Consider the following 19,254-nt stretch of genomic DNA (forward strand, 5'->3'; position numbering starts at 1 on the left):
CATGACATTAAAACACCAGTGACTCTTGAATGGGGTTGAGTGGGATTGATAGATCAGTCATAGAAACATAGAAAGCAAGTAAGAATTTCATTGTTCTATCTGGGGCACATGACATTAAAACACCAGTGACTCTTGAATGGGGTTGAGTGGGAATGATAGATCAGTCATAGAAACATAGAAACATAGACAATAGGTGCAGGAGTAGAGGCCATTCGGCCCTTCGAGCCTGCACCGCCATTCAATATGATCATGGCTGATCATCCAACTCAGTATCATGTCCCTGCCTTCTCTCCATACCCTCTTTAGCCACAAGGGCCACATCTAACTCCCTCTTAAATATAGCCAATGAACTGTGTCCTCAACTACCTTCTGTGGCAGAGAATTCCAGTCATGATTAAATAGCAGAACGATGGGCCGAATGGCCTAATTCTGCTCCAATGGCTCATGAACTGGTGGAGCCTCAGAATAGAGGACATAGAACATTGAACAGGAGCAGGCACTACGGCCCAATGTCTTACAAACTTACAAAATTCATAAGGGGTTGGACAGGCTAGATGCAGGAAGATTGTTCCCGATGTTGGGGAAGTCCAGAACAAGGGGCCACAGTTTAAGGATAAGGGGGAAATCTTTTAGGACCGAGATGAGAAAAACATTTTTTTTTCACACACACAGAGAGTGGTGAATCTGTGGAATTCTCTGCCACAGAAGGTAGTTAAGGCCACATAGTTCATTGGCTATATTTAAGAGGGAGTTAGATGTGGCCCTTGTGGCTAAGGGGATCAGGGGGTATGGAGAGAAGGCAGGTACAGGATACTGAGTTGGATGATCAGCCATGATCATATTGAATGGCGGTGCAGGCTCGAAGGGCCGAATGGCTTCTACTCCTGCACCTATTGTCTATGTTTCTATGTTTCTATGATACGTGGACAAGGCAGGAATGGGGTACTGATTGGGGATGATCAGCCATGATCACATTGAATGGTGGTGCAGGCTCGAAGGGCCGAATGGCCTCTACACCTGCACCTATTGTCTATGTTTCTATGTTTCTATGCCTGTGCCAAACACAACATCCTCTGCCTTCATGTGATCCATACTCCTCCATTCCGTGCATGTCCATCTAAAAGCCCCTGTAATGGTACATTGGTACAAGATTATATACCCAAGTTTCTGCACCAAAAGCTTTTGTGTTGAGGTTGCACTCCAGAGCTGAGTGTTGTGCCAAGCCTTGCCAACTGTTCCAGCTTCCACACATGCATCTCTTCAACAGTCGGTGAATTACTGTGAATGCTGTTAGAGAGACAAGCAAAACTGTTTCTATACACACCAAAATAACTCATCAATTTAAAAAGGGATTAATTAATCTGTTATTTTTGGTGATATCAGTTGCCAGAGGAATGTTGGCTGGCATAGCAGTTGACCCTATCAACCTCATGAGGTCTTTGCTGGTCTGCTGGTACAGTCCAGCAACAGCACTGCTGGTACCTACAGGCAGAATTAAATCACAGCCTGCCTTTCCACTGCAATAATACTATCCATCTACCGGTGTGCTGACAACTGAAGATCCTCCATTTGCAACTGTTCACAACTTGCGTCAAAAGGGTTGAAACATTCGAGTGGTCCTCCCCAGCCAATGGCTCCAGGCAGCTGACAAAGTGTTTCATCAGTATGAGATTGCAGATGTGATCTCTTACCCACCTGGCCCAGAAACAGTGTATTTCATAGAGACATAGACATAGAAATTAGGTGCAGGAGTAGAGGCCATTCGGCCCTTCGAGCCTGCACCGCCATTCAATATGATCATGGCTGATCATCCAACTCAGTATCCTGTACCTGCCTTCTCTCCATACCCCCTGATCCCCTTAGCCACAAGGGCCACATCTAACTCCCTCTTAAATATAGCCAATGAACTGGTGGCCTCAACTACCCTCTGTGGCAGAGAGTTCCAGAGATTCACCACTCTCTGTGTGAAAAAAATTCCACCATGGCTTAGGGCCAAACATAAGCTGGCTGCTCCTGTGTCCATCGCCAATTACACCAAGAACCGAAATCTTGGTGGAGTACTGTCGAGTATCGGTAAGGAGGAACTGCAAATGCCGGTTTACACCAAAGATAGACACAAAAAGCTGGATTAACTCAGGTAGCATCTGTGGAGAGAAGGAATGGGTGACATTTCACAGAGTGCTGGAGAAACTCAGCGGGTCAGGCAGCATCTGTGGAGAACATGGATAGGTGACGTTTCACAGAGTGCTGGAGTAACTCAGCGGGTCAGGCAGCATCTGTGGAGAACATGGATAGGTGACGTTTCACAGAGTGCTGGAGTAACTCAGCGGGTCAGGCAGCATCTGTGGAGAACATGGATAGGTGACGTTTCACAGAGTGCTGGAGTAACTCAGCGGGTGCAGCAGCATCTATGGAGCTAAGGAAATAGGCAACGTTTCGGGCCGAAACCCTTCCGGGTTTCGGCCCGAAACGTTACCTATTTCCAGAAGGATTTCGGCCCGAAACGTTGCCTATTTCCTTAGCTCCATAGATGCTGCTGCACCATAACTCAGCGGGTCAGGCAGCATCTGTGGAGAACATGGATAGGTGACGTTTCACAGAGTGCTGGAGTAACTCAGTGGGTCAGGCAGCATCTGTGGAGAACATGGATAGGTGACTTTTCGGATCGAGACCCTTCTTTAGGAGTGTTTGCTCCGGCCCGGCGTCGGCCCCGCTCCTCGCCGTTCCCACATGTATGTGCGTCTCATGTATATGCATGTGGCGCCGTCACTCCCACGGCGAGCTGCCCGTATGATTCGATGCCGCAAATTCAACCCCTTCCCTCAGCCGTTCAAACCAGGCAAGCCCGATATTTTTATTCCTTATTCTGTCTGTCTTAATCTGTTTTGGTTGGGTTTAATTTTGCGTGCGGATGTGTGAGCGAGAGGGAGAGGGAGAGGGCGAGAGAGGGGGCGTCAGGTAGAGCCGCCGACACAAGACTGCATTTGCATTTCCACTTGTGTGGAGAATGGGGAGACTGTGATGTAGCCGGGATCGGCGAGGAAGGGAGGCTGCTGTTGCAGGTGTTGCTGCAGCTGTGGGCTGGTACATCTGTATCGCCCCCAGCCTCTGCAAGGACAGCGGGAGCGAGGGGGCAGTGAGTGAGCCGGGCTCGGCTTACACGGGGCTGCGCTGAGACTCGGCTGCTCCGCACACGCACAAGGCGGCGACGATGCCCCTGGTTCCTCTCCCGGTCACTGCAACCTTCCTGAGCCCGAGTCTTGCCCTGGAGAGCGGGCGGGCGGCGCGGGGAGTCCGTTCATTCTAGCGCCGGCCACCGGCCAAGGACAAGGGGTCGCCCGGCCGGAGCTGGACCTGGAGCCGGAGCTGGAGCCGGACCTGGACCTGGAGCCGGAGCCTGTGCAACTCGGGAACTGACCGCGGTGCTGAAACATTCGCCACTAGACGGGAGGCAGGAGCTGACTGTGGGTCTGAAGCCATCGTTAGCGTGGAGGGAACTGTCCGCGGTACTGAAACCACCTCCACTGTCCGCCTTGCTGAATATATCGCCAGCCAGGACTGAGCTAGACCCGACCCATCCTCCCTGTTGACGCTGGGATTTTATGCACGGGATCAACGCGCAGGAGGAAACCGCTCGCCCTGAATCAGCTCGATTGCTTATTCATTTCATTTTTTTCCCCCCTTCCCTGCCTTGATCAAGACTGTGGGTCTGGCAGCTCCTCAGCTCTTTAGCTACTGCGACGAGGAGGAGAAAGGGGAGAGCAGAGAAGAGGCGACCATCTCCCGGGAACCCGCTAACAGCTCCTCTGACTGAAGCGAATGAATGTGTCTTTGCCAAGGTAAAAACAATGGACAAATTGTTCCCTTCCTCCGTTAGGTATCTGTCCTTGCTCGTAATGTGGAATGATAAGGAGATCTGTGATTGCGGGGTGCGTGTGTGGCAGATATTATATATTACATATCCTCCTGCAGAACTCGAGCCTGAAATTGGAATATTGAAATATTGGAGAATGTTAATGACATTCACAATGCCACTTTGTGTTGGGCCATTTGGGTCCCTATCTACTGTAAATTCTGTCATTTATCTTAAAAGCAGATCATATTTCAGAAATTCTCTCGCACTAAGTTATTAAGTATTGAAATATTTATTTGGCATAAAACATGGAGTGAATTGCAGGCTCCAGTTAACTGTTTGTAAACTGCAGTGAATGGAATTATACAAACATATATATCGGATCAGACTGCTTGGATATGCTTTGCGTTTATGATGAATTAACTATACGTTGTTATTTCATTGCAAAATATAGTTTTTGTTACTGTAATATTTTTAACAACTGCCTCAAGGGGAGGGGTGAACACTGCATGTAGTTAAGGTCACATTGTTTCACCCAACCTACTCATTTCCATCTGTACGAAGTTCTAATAATCTAGACTTTTCTTCCCACAATGAATTGATTTTGAGTTGTGGACTGCAGACCTAAAATAAGATGGAAGAAGCAAATCAAATTTGGGTTGTCGACTTGGTCTCCATGATGAAACAATAGGCAGGATGTGCAAGAGCCTGCTGTATCTTGCTGTCTGTGTGTGCGTGTGCATGTGCGTCTGTGTGTGTGTGTGTGTGTCTGTGTGTGAGCACATACATAATTACTCATGGAAAGTGCCCTTCATATGCCTGGCAGAAGGTAAAATCTGGGCTGTTTCAGAGCAGTATTTGTGCTGGTAATACTTACCGATGGGTGGGGGAAGCAGGTTAGCTATTGGTTCCTCTTGCACAAGCATCTTCTGCTGAGTCTCACTGATATCGTTGGATGAAAACAATTTTAACCTTGGATGTGATGCTGGCAATCTCATGGGTGGATAAAACATTCAAAGAGCAATTGGAGCCAGTGGGTTTGCAGATCAGATGGGACAAGGCTGGTTTTAAACAGCCAGTGATTGTTAAAATGAATGGAAGACTGTTTGTCATGCATCGCTCCTGTTTTATACAACGCTATCAAGATGGACATTCTTCATGGCAATAATCATAGATTGTATTTAAAAAACTCCATGATTTATTTTATGTTGAAGAAATTGTTTTTATGATAGGAGTGGCATAGCAAAAGGATGTTGCAGATACTGGCAGTACAGAGGTGGAGAGACATATCCAGCAATGTGTTGTCAGCAGATAATCAGCATGTGATGTTTGAGAGCCCAGAAAATACTGTCGGATGGATTACTGGTGTATATTTAATGCATTCCTGTGACATCCTTAATCTGTACCATTTTCAAGTACCCAGCAACAACTCCCATCACCTATAGGTTTGAATTACAGATGGATCCAAGCTTACAAAAACCTCACGCAACCTCGGGTTGAGATTTACATCTGAATGGAAAATAGAAGGCTTTTTTTTTTTTTTTATAGCACCGTACACTGTATATAATCCATCATGAAAACATTTTGCTTTTTCAAGGAACTGATCGAGCAGGAACATTCCCCCTGCTCTTCATCAGAACCCATGGATGTCCAGCATAGAACCCAAATGCTCAACCCTTTTCGCTGAGGCAGCACAATGAGGCAGCAGGGAATTCCACCATTAAACATCCTTGTGATCACCTCCTCTTGTCCATTGGGGAAATATCCCCATGTCCAGAGGGGGGAGGTGGGGAGGTGGTGCAGTAATGAATGTTGACAAAGGGTAGGCATACTGGTTGACCAAAACAAACCCAGTGAAAACCATCACAGACCCAGTACCTTTATACATGAACATCATCCAACAATGAACCAGTGACACTATATCAGAGGCACTCCCACCCCACACATAGCAACCAATCCAAATCACTTTCAACCCATGCACTGGCCTTGTGATACCTGGTTGGATTGGACCCAATTATGCTAATTATGCTAATTGAAAGCACCTGGTCTATGCTGGAAGCCTGTGAGTGATTATAATAGAGAACGTTACAGGCAGCCCACCTTAGCTGGAAGAAGGACCAGAAATACAGGCTGCTGACATCTAGCATGGAACCTCAATTGAACCAGGTACTGCTCTTCAGATTATGAATTGATGCACTGGTACAGTATACATGGACAATTAAATATCCAGGGGGGGAAAAAAAAATCGAACAGTCAGGAAAGATGAAATGTGCTGGAGTTTCTATTCTCAAGGAAAGCTGAGACTGAGCCTGATGCTGAACGATGAATGAATTAATTATTGTGAAGCAGTAGCTGCAGAGATGATGTTGCCATCTGTAAGGAGATCACATCTACAGTCCATGAAGATAAGCTTGTTTGGAATGTTTAATGAGCGATTCAGTAAGTACCTCTTTAGCTGGGGAAACATGGAGCTCGCACTACCCTGATATACTGTGACTGAAGAACAGGGCTGGGTTTGGGGGCAAAGTCTGCCACTGGGGCACGTTGGTACAGCTGAGTGCCTCAATTAGCCCTTAATGTCCCTGTGTTAAGAGAAAGAACAGTAACTGGACCAGCTAACTCATTTTAGTTCTGATGTTTGTTCAGTGATTTAGAAACATAGAAATTAGGTGCAGGAGTAGAGGCCATTCGGCCCTTCGAGCCTGCACCGCCATTCAATATGATCATGGCTGATCATCCAACTCAGTATCCCGTACCTGCCTTCTCTCCATACCCTCTGATCCCCTTGGCCACAAGGGCCACATCTAACTCCCTCTTAAATATAGCCAATGAACCGGCCTCAACTACCCTCTGTGGCAGAGAGTTCCAGAGATTCACCACTCTCTGTGTGAAAAAAGTTCTCCTCATCTCGGTTCGAAAGGATTTCCCCCTTATCCTTAAGCTGTAACCCCTTGTCCTGGACTTCCCCAACATCGGGAACAATCTTCCTGCATCTAGCCTGTCCAACCCCTTAAGAATTTTGTAAGTTTCTATAAGATCCCCTCTCAATCTCCTAAATTTACTCTGGATGTGGCAGATATTGGGTAGATGCACAGTGACTCTCACCCAGAATAGGTGAAATCAAGAACCAGGGGACATATGTTTGAGGTGAAGGGATAAAGATTTAATGGGAATCCGAGGGGTAATTTTTTTAGGCAAAGAATGGTAGGAGTGTGGAACGAGCTACTGGAGGAGGTAGTTGAGGCAGGGGCTATAGCAAAGTTAAGAAACAATTAGACAGGTACATGGACACAAAAAACTGGAGTAACTCAGTGGGACAGGCGAGAAGGAATGGGTGACTTTTCTCAGTCTGAAGAATGGTCTTAACCCGAATCGTCACCCATTCCTTCTCTCCAGAGATGCTGCCTGTCCCGCTGAGTTACTCCAGCTTTTTGTGTCTATCTTTGTTTTAAACCAGCATCTGCCGTTCCTTCTTGTCCAGGTACATGGATAGGACGGGTTTAGAGGGATATGGGGCAAACGCAGGCAGGTGGGACTAGTGTAGATGGGACGTGTTGGCCGGTATGGGCAAGTTGGGCCGAAGGGCCTGATTCCATGCGGTGTGACTCTATGTCTGTTGTATAACGACCAAGTCATCCTTGGCACTGCTACTGACACTGATGGGCCTTCGTATCCAAGACCAGATGGTCAGTTGATGCTCCCTCCCTTCCGTCCACTCCTCCCCCTACTCCCTCCTCTGTCCTCTCCCCTCCCTCTCCCCCAGTCCCAACTTCTCTCCAAGGGAGCTCCAACTTTTTTTCACACAGAGAGTGGTGAATCTGTGGAATTCTCTGCCACAGAAGGTAGTTGAGGCCACACAGTTCATTGGCTATATTTAAGAATGAGTTAGATGTGGCCCTTGTGGCTAAAGGGATCAGGGGGTATGGAGAGAAGGCAGGGGTGGGATACTGAGTTGGATGATCAGCCATGATCATATTGAATGGCGAATGGTGCAGGCAGGGCCGAATGGACCTAATTTCTATGTTTCTAAGAGTACCTGGTGGTTTCCAGCTATTATGGCTTTTAAAAGACAAAGGGATTGCAGCTGACCACAGATAGCTCAGTAGCCTAAAGAAAAAACACTGCTTACTTCATTTTAATCAAATCTGCAGACTTGCTCCTTGAGACTGCTTACAGTGCAACGTGTCAGCTGTGTAAAATGGGTGAGGAGTTCTATCTAGAGCCAAGAGAACAGTACATTAAAATGTCTGGGGAGGAAGTGTGGTGATGTATCTTTACCTCTGCTGTGACAGGCCAGACCATGGGCTTAATTATTCAGCCAGTATCAATGGGCAGAGTGTTACTGCTGATCAGCTGGCTGGTTTGATTTCTTGCAAGTTAGTCTGAAGGGAATTGGTCCTGGTTGCCAAATCTCCCAGAATTGCCGAATTATCTGAATTTCAGAGGCAAGAAAGCAGAGGAAAACACATTGTCAGAAGTGTAAATGAGGAGATGGCATTAAGCTATGTGATTGTATAAACCACAAATAGGCCAAGGGGAATAATGGGTGATGCAAACTCATTTTAATCTCACATTTGAATTGTTCACACACATAAACATGATATATAGGAACATAAAAACTAGATCAATTGTTGCCCTCAATGCAACTCTGCCAATCCATCAGATCCCTGATTTATCCATGTATCCCTTGATTCCTATGAGATCTGGAAATCTAGCAATTCCTATTTTGTGTGAATTCTGATTGAGCCTCTGGGGTAGAGAATCCTCACCAATTCCAAAGGGCCTCTGCCTTTGATGTTGATTGCAGTCTCTAGTTCTAGGAAGCATCTTCCTCTATTGACCTTGATGAGTCTTCTAACAATTTTAATTCACCAAATGCCTCAGTCCCAGCATGTGCTCAATTAATTTTTAAAATGCGTGTATCCATATTAAAAACTGAGTGGTTGACCCAGTTTCAACAATGGAGTTTGCAATGGATTCCACACTGACAGCCCCTACTATGAAATAATTCTTGTGCTATATTATATAAAAAGAAATCAAAGAAGTTTCCCTTGTGCTCTGTGCGACATTTCGAGTCATTGAATAGTAACCCAGCACGAAAACAATCCCTTCTGCCCAATTCATTTGCATATCTACACTCTGTGTAAAAAAAATCTCCCCCTTGGGTCCACTTGAAATGTTTCCCCATCTCAACTTAAACCCGTGTCCTGTAGTTTGTTTACCCTACCCTTAGTGGAAATAAACTGTGCCCATCCATCCTTTCCATGCCCCTCATTATTGTATTAACTAAGCCCACCTCTCAGTCCCCTGTGCTCCAGTGAGAACAATCTCCGCTTATGAGGATGTTAGAAACATAGAAACATAGAAATTAGGTGCAGGAGTAGAGGCCATTCGGCCCTTCGAGCCTGCACCACCATTCAATATGATCATGGCTGATCATCCAACTCAGTATCCCGTACCTGCCTTCTCTCCATACCCCCTGATCCCCTTAGCCACAAGGGCCACATCTAACTCCCTCTTAAATATAGCCAATGAACTGGCCTCAACTACCCTCTGTGGCAGAGAGTTCCAGAGATTCACCACTCTCTGTGTGAAAAAAGTTCTTCTCATCTCGGTTTTAAAGGATTTCCCCCTTATCCTTAAGCTGTGACCCCTTGTCCTGGACTTCCCTAACATCGGGAACAATCTTCCTGCATCTAGCCTGTCCAACCCCTAAGAATTTTGTCAGTTAGTATAGGATCCCCTCTCAATCTTCTAAATTCTAGAGAGTATAAACCAAGTGTATCCAGTCTTTCTTCATCAGACAGTGTTGACATCCCAGGAATATGTCTGTTGAACCTTCTCTGAAAGGACTCTAGAGCAATAATGTCCTTCCTCAGATTTGGTTGCCAGGACTAGAGGGTGTGAGCTACAGGGAGAGGTTAAGCAGGCTGGGTCTCTGTTCCATTGAGTGCAGGAGGGTGAGTGGAGATCTTATAGAGGTGTATAAAATCATGAGAGGGTTAGATCAGGTAGATGCACAAAATCCTTTGCCCAGAGTAGGGGAATCGAGGACCAGAGGACATTCGTTCAAGGTGAAGGGGGGTGGGGGGAAGATTTAATAGGAATCTGAGGGGTAACTTTTCCACACAGAGGTTGGTGGGTGCATGGAACAGGCTGCCAGAGGAGGTAGTTGAGGAAACAATTGGGCAGGTACATGGATAGGACAGGTTTGGAGGGATATGGACCAAATGCAAGCAAGTGGGACTTGGGTAGCTGGGACATGTTGGACAAGTTGGGCAAGTTGAGGCCAAAGGGACCAAACGCGGGCAGGTAGGACTAGTGTAGATGGGACATTGTTGGGGGAGTCGGGCTGAAGGGCCTGTTTCCACACTGTATCACTCTGACTCTAAATAAACCTCTCCTTGTCGTTAAAGCCCCCTATTCCAGGCAACATCCTAGTGAGGGTAGACAAAAATGCTGGAGAAACTCAGCGGGTGCAGCAGCATCTATGGAGCGTAGGAAATAGGCAACGTTTCGGGCCAAAACCCTGAAGGAAATAGGCAAGGTTTCGGGCCGAAACCCTGAAGGAAATAGGCAACGTTTCGGGCCGAAACCCGGAAGGGTTTCGGCCCAAAACGTTGCCTATTTCCTTCGCTCCATAGATGCTGCTGCACCCGCTGAGTTTCTCCAGCATTTTTGTCTACCTTCGATTTTCCAGCATCTGCAGTTCCTTATTAAAAATCCTAGTGAGTCTCTGCCTAGTGTCACCACATGGATGGTCCACTAGTCTAAGTGAGGCCTGGCCAGCATCTTCTACATCTACAATACAATGTCCCAACTCTTGCACTTAACACTCTTGCCTAACCTCTATGTGCCATTATTTTCAGAGTGGTAAACCTGCTTCCCCCAGGACCATCTGTACATCAATGCTTCTAAGGTCTCTGCCATTTACTGTGTATGTTTGTCCTGTCACTGCCTACCTTTCTGTGTGTCAATATTTCTAACATTTCCTTCCCTGGCAACTCTGAACCTTTTTCACAAGCAAGTTATTGGCTGTGAAATGCCCTGGGCTACTCTGAAATATGAAGTTGGAGTTGTTTTTTTAGTCCATTCGATTAACCCTTGGTGAGCACATTCTCTCTCTCGCTGCCTATTTCATTACACAAGAAAAATCAGAACATATAGCTGGCGTGTCAGTTTGAAGAGTCAACAGTGCTGTATTCTGTGGCCTGTACCTTGTCCAGGTGGGTTAGGAATGGCAGACTTCCTGGTCCTATGCAGGAATGCACGTCGGGGTTCGATCCCGATTACGGGTGCTGTCTGTACGGAGTTTGCACGTTCTCCCCGTGACCTGCGTGGGTTTTCTCCGAGATCTTCAGTTTCCTCCCACACTCCAAAGACGTGCAGGTTTGTAGGTTAATTGGCTTGGTGTAAATGGGGGAAAAAATAATTGTCCCTAGTGGGTGTAGGATGGTGTTAATGTGCGGGGATCTCTGGTTAGCACGGACACGTTGGGCCGAAGGGCCTGTTTCCATGCTGTATCTCCAAACTAAACTACACTAAACTGTAGTGACAATTTTCACATTGTCTCAAGGATTTAGTCTTCAGTTTAGCTTTAGCTTAGAGATAAAACGTGGAATCAGGCCCTTTGGCCCAGCAGTCACTAATACTATCCCACACACACTAGAGACAATTTACAATCTTTACCAAAGCCAATTAACTGACAAAGCTGTACGTCTGTGGTATGTGGGAGGAAAATGGAGAAAACCCACCAGGTCACGGGGAGAACGTGCAAACTCCGTACAGACAGCGCCCGTAGTCAGGATCGAACCCGGGTCTCTGGCAGCATACTTCCTGTATGATGGAGCAGCTGGCAATAGATTCAGATTCAATTCGGATTCAGATTCAGATTCAATATTAATTGTCATTGTCAGTGTACAGTACAGAGACAACGAAATGCATTTAGCATCTCCCTGGAAGAGCGACATAGCAAACGATTTGAATAAATAATAATAAGTGTCCGGGGGGGGGGGGGGGGGGGGGGTGGTGATTGGCAGTCACCGAGGTACGTTGTTGAGTAGAGTGACAGCCGCCGGAAAGAAGCTGTTCCTCGACCTGCTGGTTCGGCAACGGAGAGACCTGTAGCGCCTCCCGGATGGTAGGAGGGTAAACAGTCCATGGTTGGGGTGAGAGCAGTCCTTGGCGATGCTGAGCGCCCTCCGCAGACAGCGCTTGCTTTGGACAGACTCAATGGAGGGGAGCGAGGAACCGGTGATGCGTTGGGCAATTTTCACCACCCTCTGCAATGCCTTCCGGTCGGAGACAGAGCAGTTGCCACACCATACTGTGATGCAGTTGGTAAGGATGCTGTCGATGGTGCAGCGGTAGAAGTTCACCAGGATCTGAGGAGACAGATGGACCTTCTTCAGTCTCCTCAGGAAGAAGAGACGCTGATGAGCCTTCTTGATCAATAGCTGGGTCTGACCTCCAGCAACCATCCTCTGGACAAAGTATTATTCCAAGGATTGGAGCCTCCTCCCCCTTGACACCCATAGACTAGTTTATCACCACAGTTTCACAAAGGTAGGACTTTGTTGCAGCCAACATGCTTGGTGATTGCTCTGAGATGGAGCAGCCTATCACTAATTAATCTGCTCTGCCACCTCCAGCTCAGCATCAACTGTTCTGTCTGATCCTGGATAGGTCTCCATTTTGCCAATCTGTTTAATCTCATGCAAGGTTAAACCCAGCGTCACTCCCAATTAACTCACATTAATTCTTGGACACGCAGAATCTCCCAGATGGAACTGTTCCCCGTGTTTAGATCTCTGAGACCATGCTCCAACTCGATAGAGCACTTCACCTTGGCCTTCCTGCACGTCACCCTCATGGCTGTGTCTGACACCCGTCTGTCCTCCCTTTGAGATCGACTCAGCTTGTACTCGCTAGAATTTAGAAGATTGAGGGGGATCTTATAGAAACTTACAAAATTCTTAAGGGGTTGGACAGGCTAGATGCAGGAAGATTGTTCCCGATGTTGGGGAAGTCCAGAACAAGGGGTCACAGTTTAAGGATAAGGGGGAAATCTTTTAGGACCGAGATGAGGAAAACATTTTTCACACGGAGAGTGGTGAATCTGTGGAACTCTCTGCCACAGAAGGTAGTTGAGGCCACAGTTCATTGGCTATATTTAAGAGGGAGTTAGATGTGGCCCTTGTGGCTAAAGGGATCGGGGGGTATGGAGAGAAGGCAGGTACAGGATACTGAGTTGGATGATCAGCCATGATCATATTGAATGGTGCAGGCTCGAAGGGCCGAATGGCCTCTACTCCTGCACCTATTGTCTATGTTTCTAAGATGGTGTTAAAATCTGTTTAACAGTTCTGGTCACCTCTCTTGACATCCGACAAAGCCTTTTCCCCCATTCACAATGTTGCGTAAAGGGTAGTCACAGCCACTTGAACACTAATCCACTACAGTGTGAAGACGGATCCCAACCCAAAAATCCCTCGCCTATCCATGTTCTCCACAGATGCTGCCTGACCCACTGAGTTATGGTGCAGCAGCATCTATGGAGCTAAGGAAATAGGCAACGTTTCGGGCTGAAATCCTTCTGGAAATAGGCAACGTTTCGGGCCGAAACTCGGAAGGGTTTCGGCCCGAAACGTTACCCGTTTCCTTAGCTCCACAGATGCTGCTGCACCCGCTGAGTTACTCCGACACTTTATGTCTATCTTTGGTATAAACCAGCATCTGCAGTTCCTTCCTCTACATTCTAGAAACATAGAAACATAGAAAATAGGTGCAGGAGTAGGCCATTCGGCCCTTCGAGCCTGCACCGACATTCAATATGATCATGGCTGATCATCCAGCTCAGTATCCTGTACTGGAAACCTGTGTTAGCTGCTTGGTGTTCTGATGCCAGCTGATCTGTTGTGATCTCAACATCTCCTGTCAACTCTGGTGGGTTTCCCCATTCACTGCTACCACCACCATCCATGCAGTTGCCTGCCAATGCTGGGGAGGGCATAGGCTGTGAGAGTTGTCCCACTGAGGGACTGATCTTAGCTCCAGTGACTTGGAGCATTCAGGCTAATACTTCGACAGAACTGCCTGTTCTTTCACATACTGCTAATCCTGTTAACCTTCTGAAAACCATCCCAAACTGAATCACTGACTTGCCATCTTATCCTTCTTGGTTTAGTTTAGAGATACAGCGTGGAAACAGACCCTTCTGCTCAGCGAGTCCACACCGACCAGCGATACCCTACACACACTGGGGACAATTTTACATTTACACCAAGCCAATTTACCTACATAACTGCACACCTTCGGCCAATTTACCTACAGTTATGTGTGTTATGATTGTGTTTATAATTTGTTTGGTTGTTTTGTTGTTTGTCTTTTGCACAAAAGTCCGTGAGCATTGCCACTTTCATTTCACTGCACATCTCGTATGTGTATGTGACAAATAAACTTGACTTGACTTGACTTGACTTGACTTAAGTGTGGGAGGGAATCGAAAATCTCTGAGCAAACCCACGCAAGTCACAGGGAGAACGTGCAAACTCCGTACAGACAGCACCCGTAGTCGGGATCGAACCCTGGTCTCCAGTGCTGTAAGGCAGCAACACAACCGCTAACAGAAACTGCTCTGCCACTGTTGAAGGGCTCAGTCGGGCAGGTTAAGGGAATTGGAACATTCTTGGTCACTTTCTGGGAAAGCCCACTGATGTGCCTTTATCTGTCGCCAGCTCAATGAGATTATTTCCTAATAACATTTAATGCAGGGTATTAATATTAATATGGTTTATTATGCAGATTACTACGGGAATAAGGTCATTACTGAAGATTATCCCCACCAGTCTTGCATGTACTGAGGGGAAGAAGTCTAGTTTACGCCATAGATGCTTTCATTGTTGCATTAACTTTTCAACTTGTACTTTGCGTAATTGACGATTCAAACAATATCTTAATGTTGAAATCACACTCTAATCTATTCAATAATTTTATTGTTTCTGTGAATTGATGCCTTATTCGTGGTGAATGCTGGGTTTTAAGGCATTAAGAGGGATTTATCATTCTGCATTCTCAGAAAAGCTTTTAAAATAAATGGGTTATTGGGATTGTAAAAAAATAATGGGAGTTTAGGTGGATGCGGTGTGTAAGTAATTACTGGAGTGAAGAGGGGACTGGCTGATGTTGGACGAGAACTCTCGGTAAGTGGTGGACCTCACTACCAAGTCGTGGTCAACCACTTACCAAGGTCCACAGTCAGAGGCAGATCTACCCACGCACATGCACGATGGTCATCTCTTGGGATTCGCTGTAAGCAAATGATTCTTCACACATCGAGATCCCACAAATAACAATGGGATGAGTATTGAATTCCGCTCACAGTCACAAAAACAGGCCCTTCAACCCAACTTGCCCACACCGGCCAACATGTCCCAGCTAACACTAGTCCCACCTGCCCACGTTTGGCCCATATCCCTCCAAACCTGTCCCATCCATGTACCTGTCTAACTGTTTCTTAAATGTTGGGATAGTCCCAGCTTCAACTACCTCCTCCGGCAGCTCGTTCCATACACCCACTACCCTTTGTATGGAAAAGTTACCCCTCAGATTTCTATTAAATCTTTAAGAAGGAACTGCAGATGCTGGAAAATCGGAGGTAGACAAAAATGCTGGAGAAACTCAACAGGTGCAGCAGCATCTATGGAGCGAAGGAAATAGGCAACGTTTTGGGACGAAACCCTTCTTCAGACTTCCTATTAAATCTTTTCCCCTTCACCTTAAACCTGTGCCCTCTGGTCCTTGATTCCCCTACTCTGGGCAGGAGACTCTGTGCATCTATCCGATCTATTCCTCTCATGATTTTATACACCTTAATAATATCGCCTCTCACCCTTCCTGAGCTCCAATGAATAGAGTCCCAGCCTGCTCAACCTCTCCCTGTAGCTCAGACCCTTAAGTCCTGGCAACATCCTCGTAAATCTTCCCCTTACCCTTTCCAGCTTGCCAACATCTTTCCTGTAACATGATGCCCAGAACTGAACACATATACGCTAAATGTGGCCACACCAAAGTCTCCTTGAAAGGGTGAGCAGTGGGGATGAAAAAAGTTGTGCCATTTTATACATCCAGCCTAAAGTAAATTGATTTCCTTTCCCACATAGGGAGGTTTGGCAGTGTAGCACCACTTGGTCTAACAGTGTAGTCAGTGGATATATAACCACCCATCCCTGAGGAATACAAAGACTCCCATTTCTGGTTCACAAGGTTATTCATTGATCAATTTTCTTTGCAAAATGTTGTATCTGAACGGAAACCTCTGGAGACTTTGCGCCCCACCCAAGGTTTCCGTGCGGTTCCTGGAGGTTTTTGTCAGTCTCCCTAGTGGTCGAGAGCGATTTCCGCTTCTTCTATGTTCTGCCGATTATTTCGAGAAATTCAAAACCTGCCGCGACTAAATATAGGTTGCCGTTTTTAAAATCGGTAATTTTTATAGTTGAAGCCGGTTGCGATGCTAGTTGCAGGTGGTTGTCGGAGGTTGCAGATGGTTGCCGGAGGTTGCAGATGGTTGCCGGTGGTTGCCAGAGGTTGCCGGAGGTTGCCGGAGGTTGCCGGAGGTTGCTGGTAGTGGAAAGTAAGATCTTCCACTACCTGCAACCTCCATTGGGGAGACTGACAAAAACCTCTGGGAACCGCACGGAAACCTTGGGTGGGGCGCAAAGTCTCCAGAGGTTTCCGTTCAGGTCTCCCAAGTGGGACAGGGGCAGTGGTTTCAGTGCCAGAGACCCGGGTTCGATCCTGACTACGGGTCTGTACGGAGTTTGTACGTTCTCCCCGAGATCCGCATGGGTTTTCTCCTAAATCTTCGGTTTCCTCCCACACTACGAAGATGTAGAGGTTTGTAGCTTTGGATAAATGTAAATTGTCCCTAGTGTGCATAGGATACAGTTAATATGAGGGGATCGCTGGTCAGTGCAGACTCGGTGGGCCAAAGGACCTGTTTCTGCGCTGTATCTCTAAACTAGAGAGTGATCAGACGATAACAAGCGATTCCTTCATGCTCGACTGGGCTGTGAATGACTCCCCTGAGGCTACAGACAATCCTTGAAATCCCACTTAGAGCAGTACAAGAAATCTCAGCTGACAGAGTGGGATGAAATGTAATGACCCTGAACTTGACCTAATTAATGTTGGCCTACGGTGAACTGCCTCTTTAGGTCTGTCCTCCTCCCTCCCGCCCAGAGGATTAGGATTTCCATTCCATTGGAAGATCATTTGTTGGTGAAGACTCAAGGGGTCTTCAGCGAAGATTCCAAACATTGTACACAGAACCATGAGCACTGAAGGAGTTTAGAGTTGAGTTTAGAGGTACAGCACGGAAACAGGCCCTTCGGCCCATCGAGTCCATGCAGACCAGTGATCCCCACACACACTAACTCTATCCTACACACACACTGGGGACAATTTACTGAAGCCAATTAACCTGTGGGAGGACGTACGGACTCAGTACAGACAGCGCCCGTGGTCAGGATCAAACCTGGGTGTCTGGAGTAGTGAGGCAGCAGCTCTACCCGCTGCGCCACCATGGAATATCCACACTTGCTCTCATAGAAACATAGACAATAGGTGCAGGAGTAGAGGCCATTCGGCCCTTCGAGCCTGCACCATTCGCCATTCAATATGATCATGGCTGATCATCCAACTCAGTATCCCGTACCTGCCTTCTCTCCATACCCCCTGATCCCTTTAGCCACAAGGGCCACATCTAACTCCCTCTTAAATATAGCCAATGAACTGTGTGGCCTCAACTACCCTCTGTGGCAGAGAATTCCACAGATTCACCACTCTCTGGGTGAAAAATGTTTTCCTCATGCTGGAATAATCATAGAAACATAGACAATAGGTGCAGGAGTAGACCATTCAGCCCTTCGAGCCTGCACCACCATTCAATATGATCATGGCTGATCATCCAACTCAGTATCCTGTACCTGCTTTCTCTCCATCGAAGGCACACAAAAATGCTGGAGAAACTCAGTGGGTGCAGCAGCATCTGTGGAGCGAAGGAAATAGGCAACGTTTCAGTGTGTGAAAAATGATTTTCTCATCTCGGCCCTAAAAGATTTCCCCCTTGTCCTTAAAAGATCCTCTTGCATCTTGTCAGTAGACCGTGACTCATCACTACCTCGGCCTCCAACATCGACCTACTTAGCCGCAGTAACGGGGTTGGTTCTGTGTATCAGCAGAGGGATTTTCACAGCAGGATGAGACTGGCTGTAAACTGGCTGCCGTTACAGTAAATAGCCATTCAGTCGAACGCTCTCTCCGTGAGACTGCTCTCTTTGTGTGCAGCTCCCCCTCCTCACCCCCCCTGCTGTACTTTGAAGAATTAAAATGTCTGACTGCAGCACAGACATCTGCCCAGCCTAATCCACCCTTGCCATCAATAAGATATCACCTGGGCAAGGACCATTTGAAGGGACATGTTGGTCATTCATTCCTCATTTGGGTATGTTCAGATGCATTCTCTCCCTATTTTAAATTTCAACATCACAGTCCTGTTATATGCATTGCAAAGCCATGCACGTCATGCCTGGATAGCACGCAACAAAGGTATGTCATTGTACCTCGATACAAGCAACAATAAACTAGACTGTTGTAATTATACAGCATGGAGACAGGCCCTTGGGCCCAACTTGCCCACACCGACCAACATGCCCCATCTATACTGAAGAAGGGTCTCAACCTGAAATGCTTCTCTCCAGAGATGTTGCCTCACCCGCTGAGTTACTCCAGCGTTTTGTGTCTACCCCATCTATACCACTCCCACCTGCCTCCGTTTGGCCTATATCCCTCTAGAAACCTGTCCTAGCCATGTACCTGTCTAAATGTTTCTTAAACGTTCAGGTGTGTCGATTAATTGAGCCCTGTAAATTGGACCCTTGTTTGGAGGGAATGGGATAGCATAGAACAGGTGTGGACAGGTGGTCAATGGAGGGCCGAAGGGCCTGTTTCAATGCTGCATCTTTAAACGTAAAACAAAACTTAAAAAAATTAATATTAATAAAAATAGAGACCTTCAGCAATGGGAATCCCCAGTTTACCCCTCAAAGTCCCATTAGTTAATCATTTCCGTGGCCAATATTTACATGAGTTGCCTTTAGTTTCATGGTATGACACAGCCTCTGTAAAACTCCAACATTTTACAGCAGAATTTGTGCCGCTCAGCTCATCACGGCTTCTAAATAGGTCAAGGATGGAGTTTAGGACTTTGACAAAATGCATTAGATTATCCTGCTCTGTGTTGGTACAGTGCCAATCCAAGTTTAAATCACCATGGCTTATATCATGGAGGCTGACTCGTGCACATCAGCCCAGGGTTAGTGTTGGGTCTCTGAGTTTTATTT

General features: G+C 46.8%; 1 protein-coding gene across 1 annotated transcript in view; it reads left to right on the forward strand.

Annotated features, from left to right (window-relative positions):
- The first annotated feature begins 3,360 nt into the window (after positions 1-3,360).
- LOC129714069 (leucine-rich repeat and fibronectin type III domain-containing protein 1-like protein) overlaps positions 3,361-19,254 on the forward strand; it is a 101,996-nt gene continuing 86,102 nt past the window's right edge. The window contains exon 1 of the mRNA XM_055663527.1: positions 3,361-3,839. The gene's annotated coding sequence lies outside the window, so the exon portion shown is untranslated. The remainder of the gene's footprint in view (positions 3,840-19,254) is intronic.

This window comes from Leucoraja erinacea, chromosome 38 (assembly GCF_028641065.1).
Source record: "Leucoraja erinacea ecotype New England chromosome 38, Leri_hhj_1, whole genome shotgun sequence".
Classification (NCBI taxonomy): domain Eukaryota; kingdom Metazoa; phylum Chordata; class Chondrichthyes; order Rajiformes; family Rajidae; genus Leucoraja; species Leucoraja erinaceus.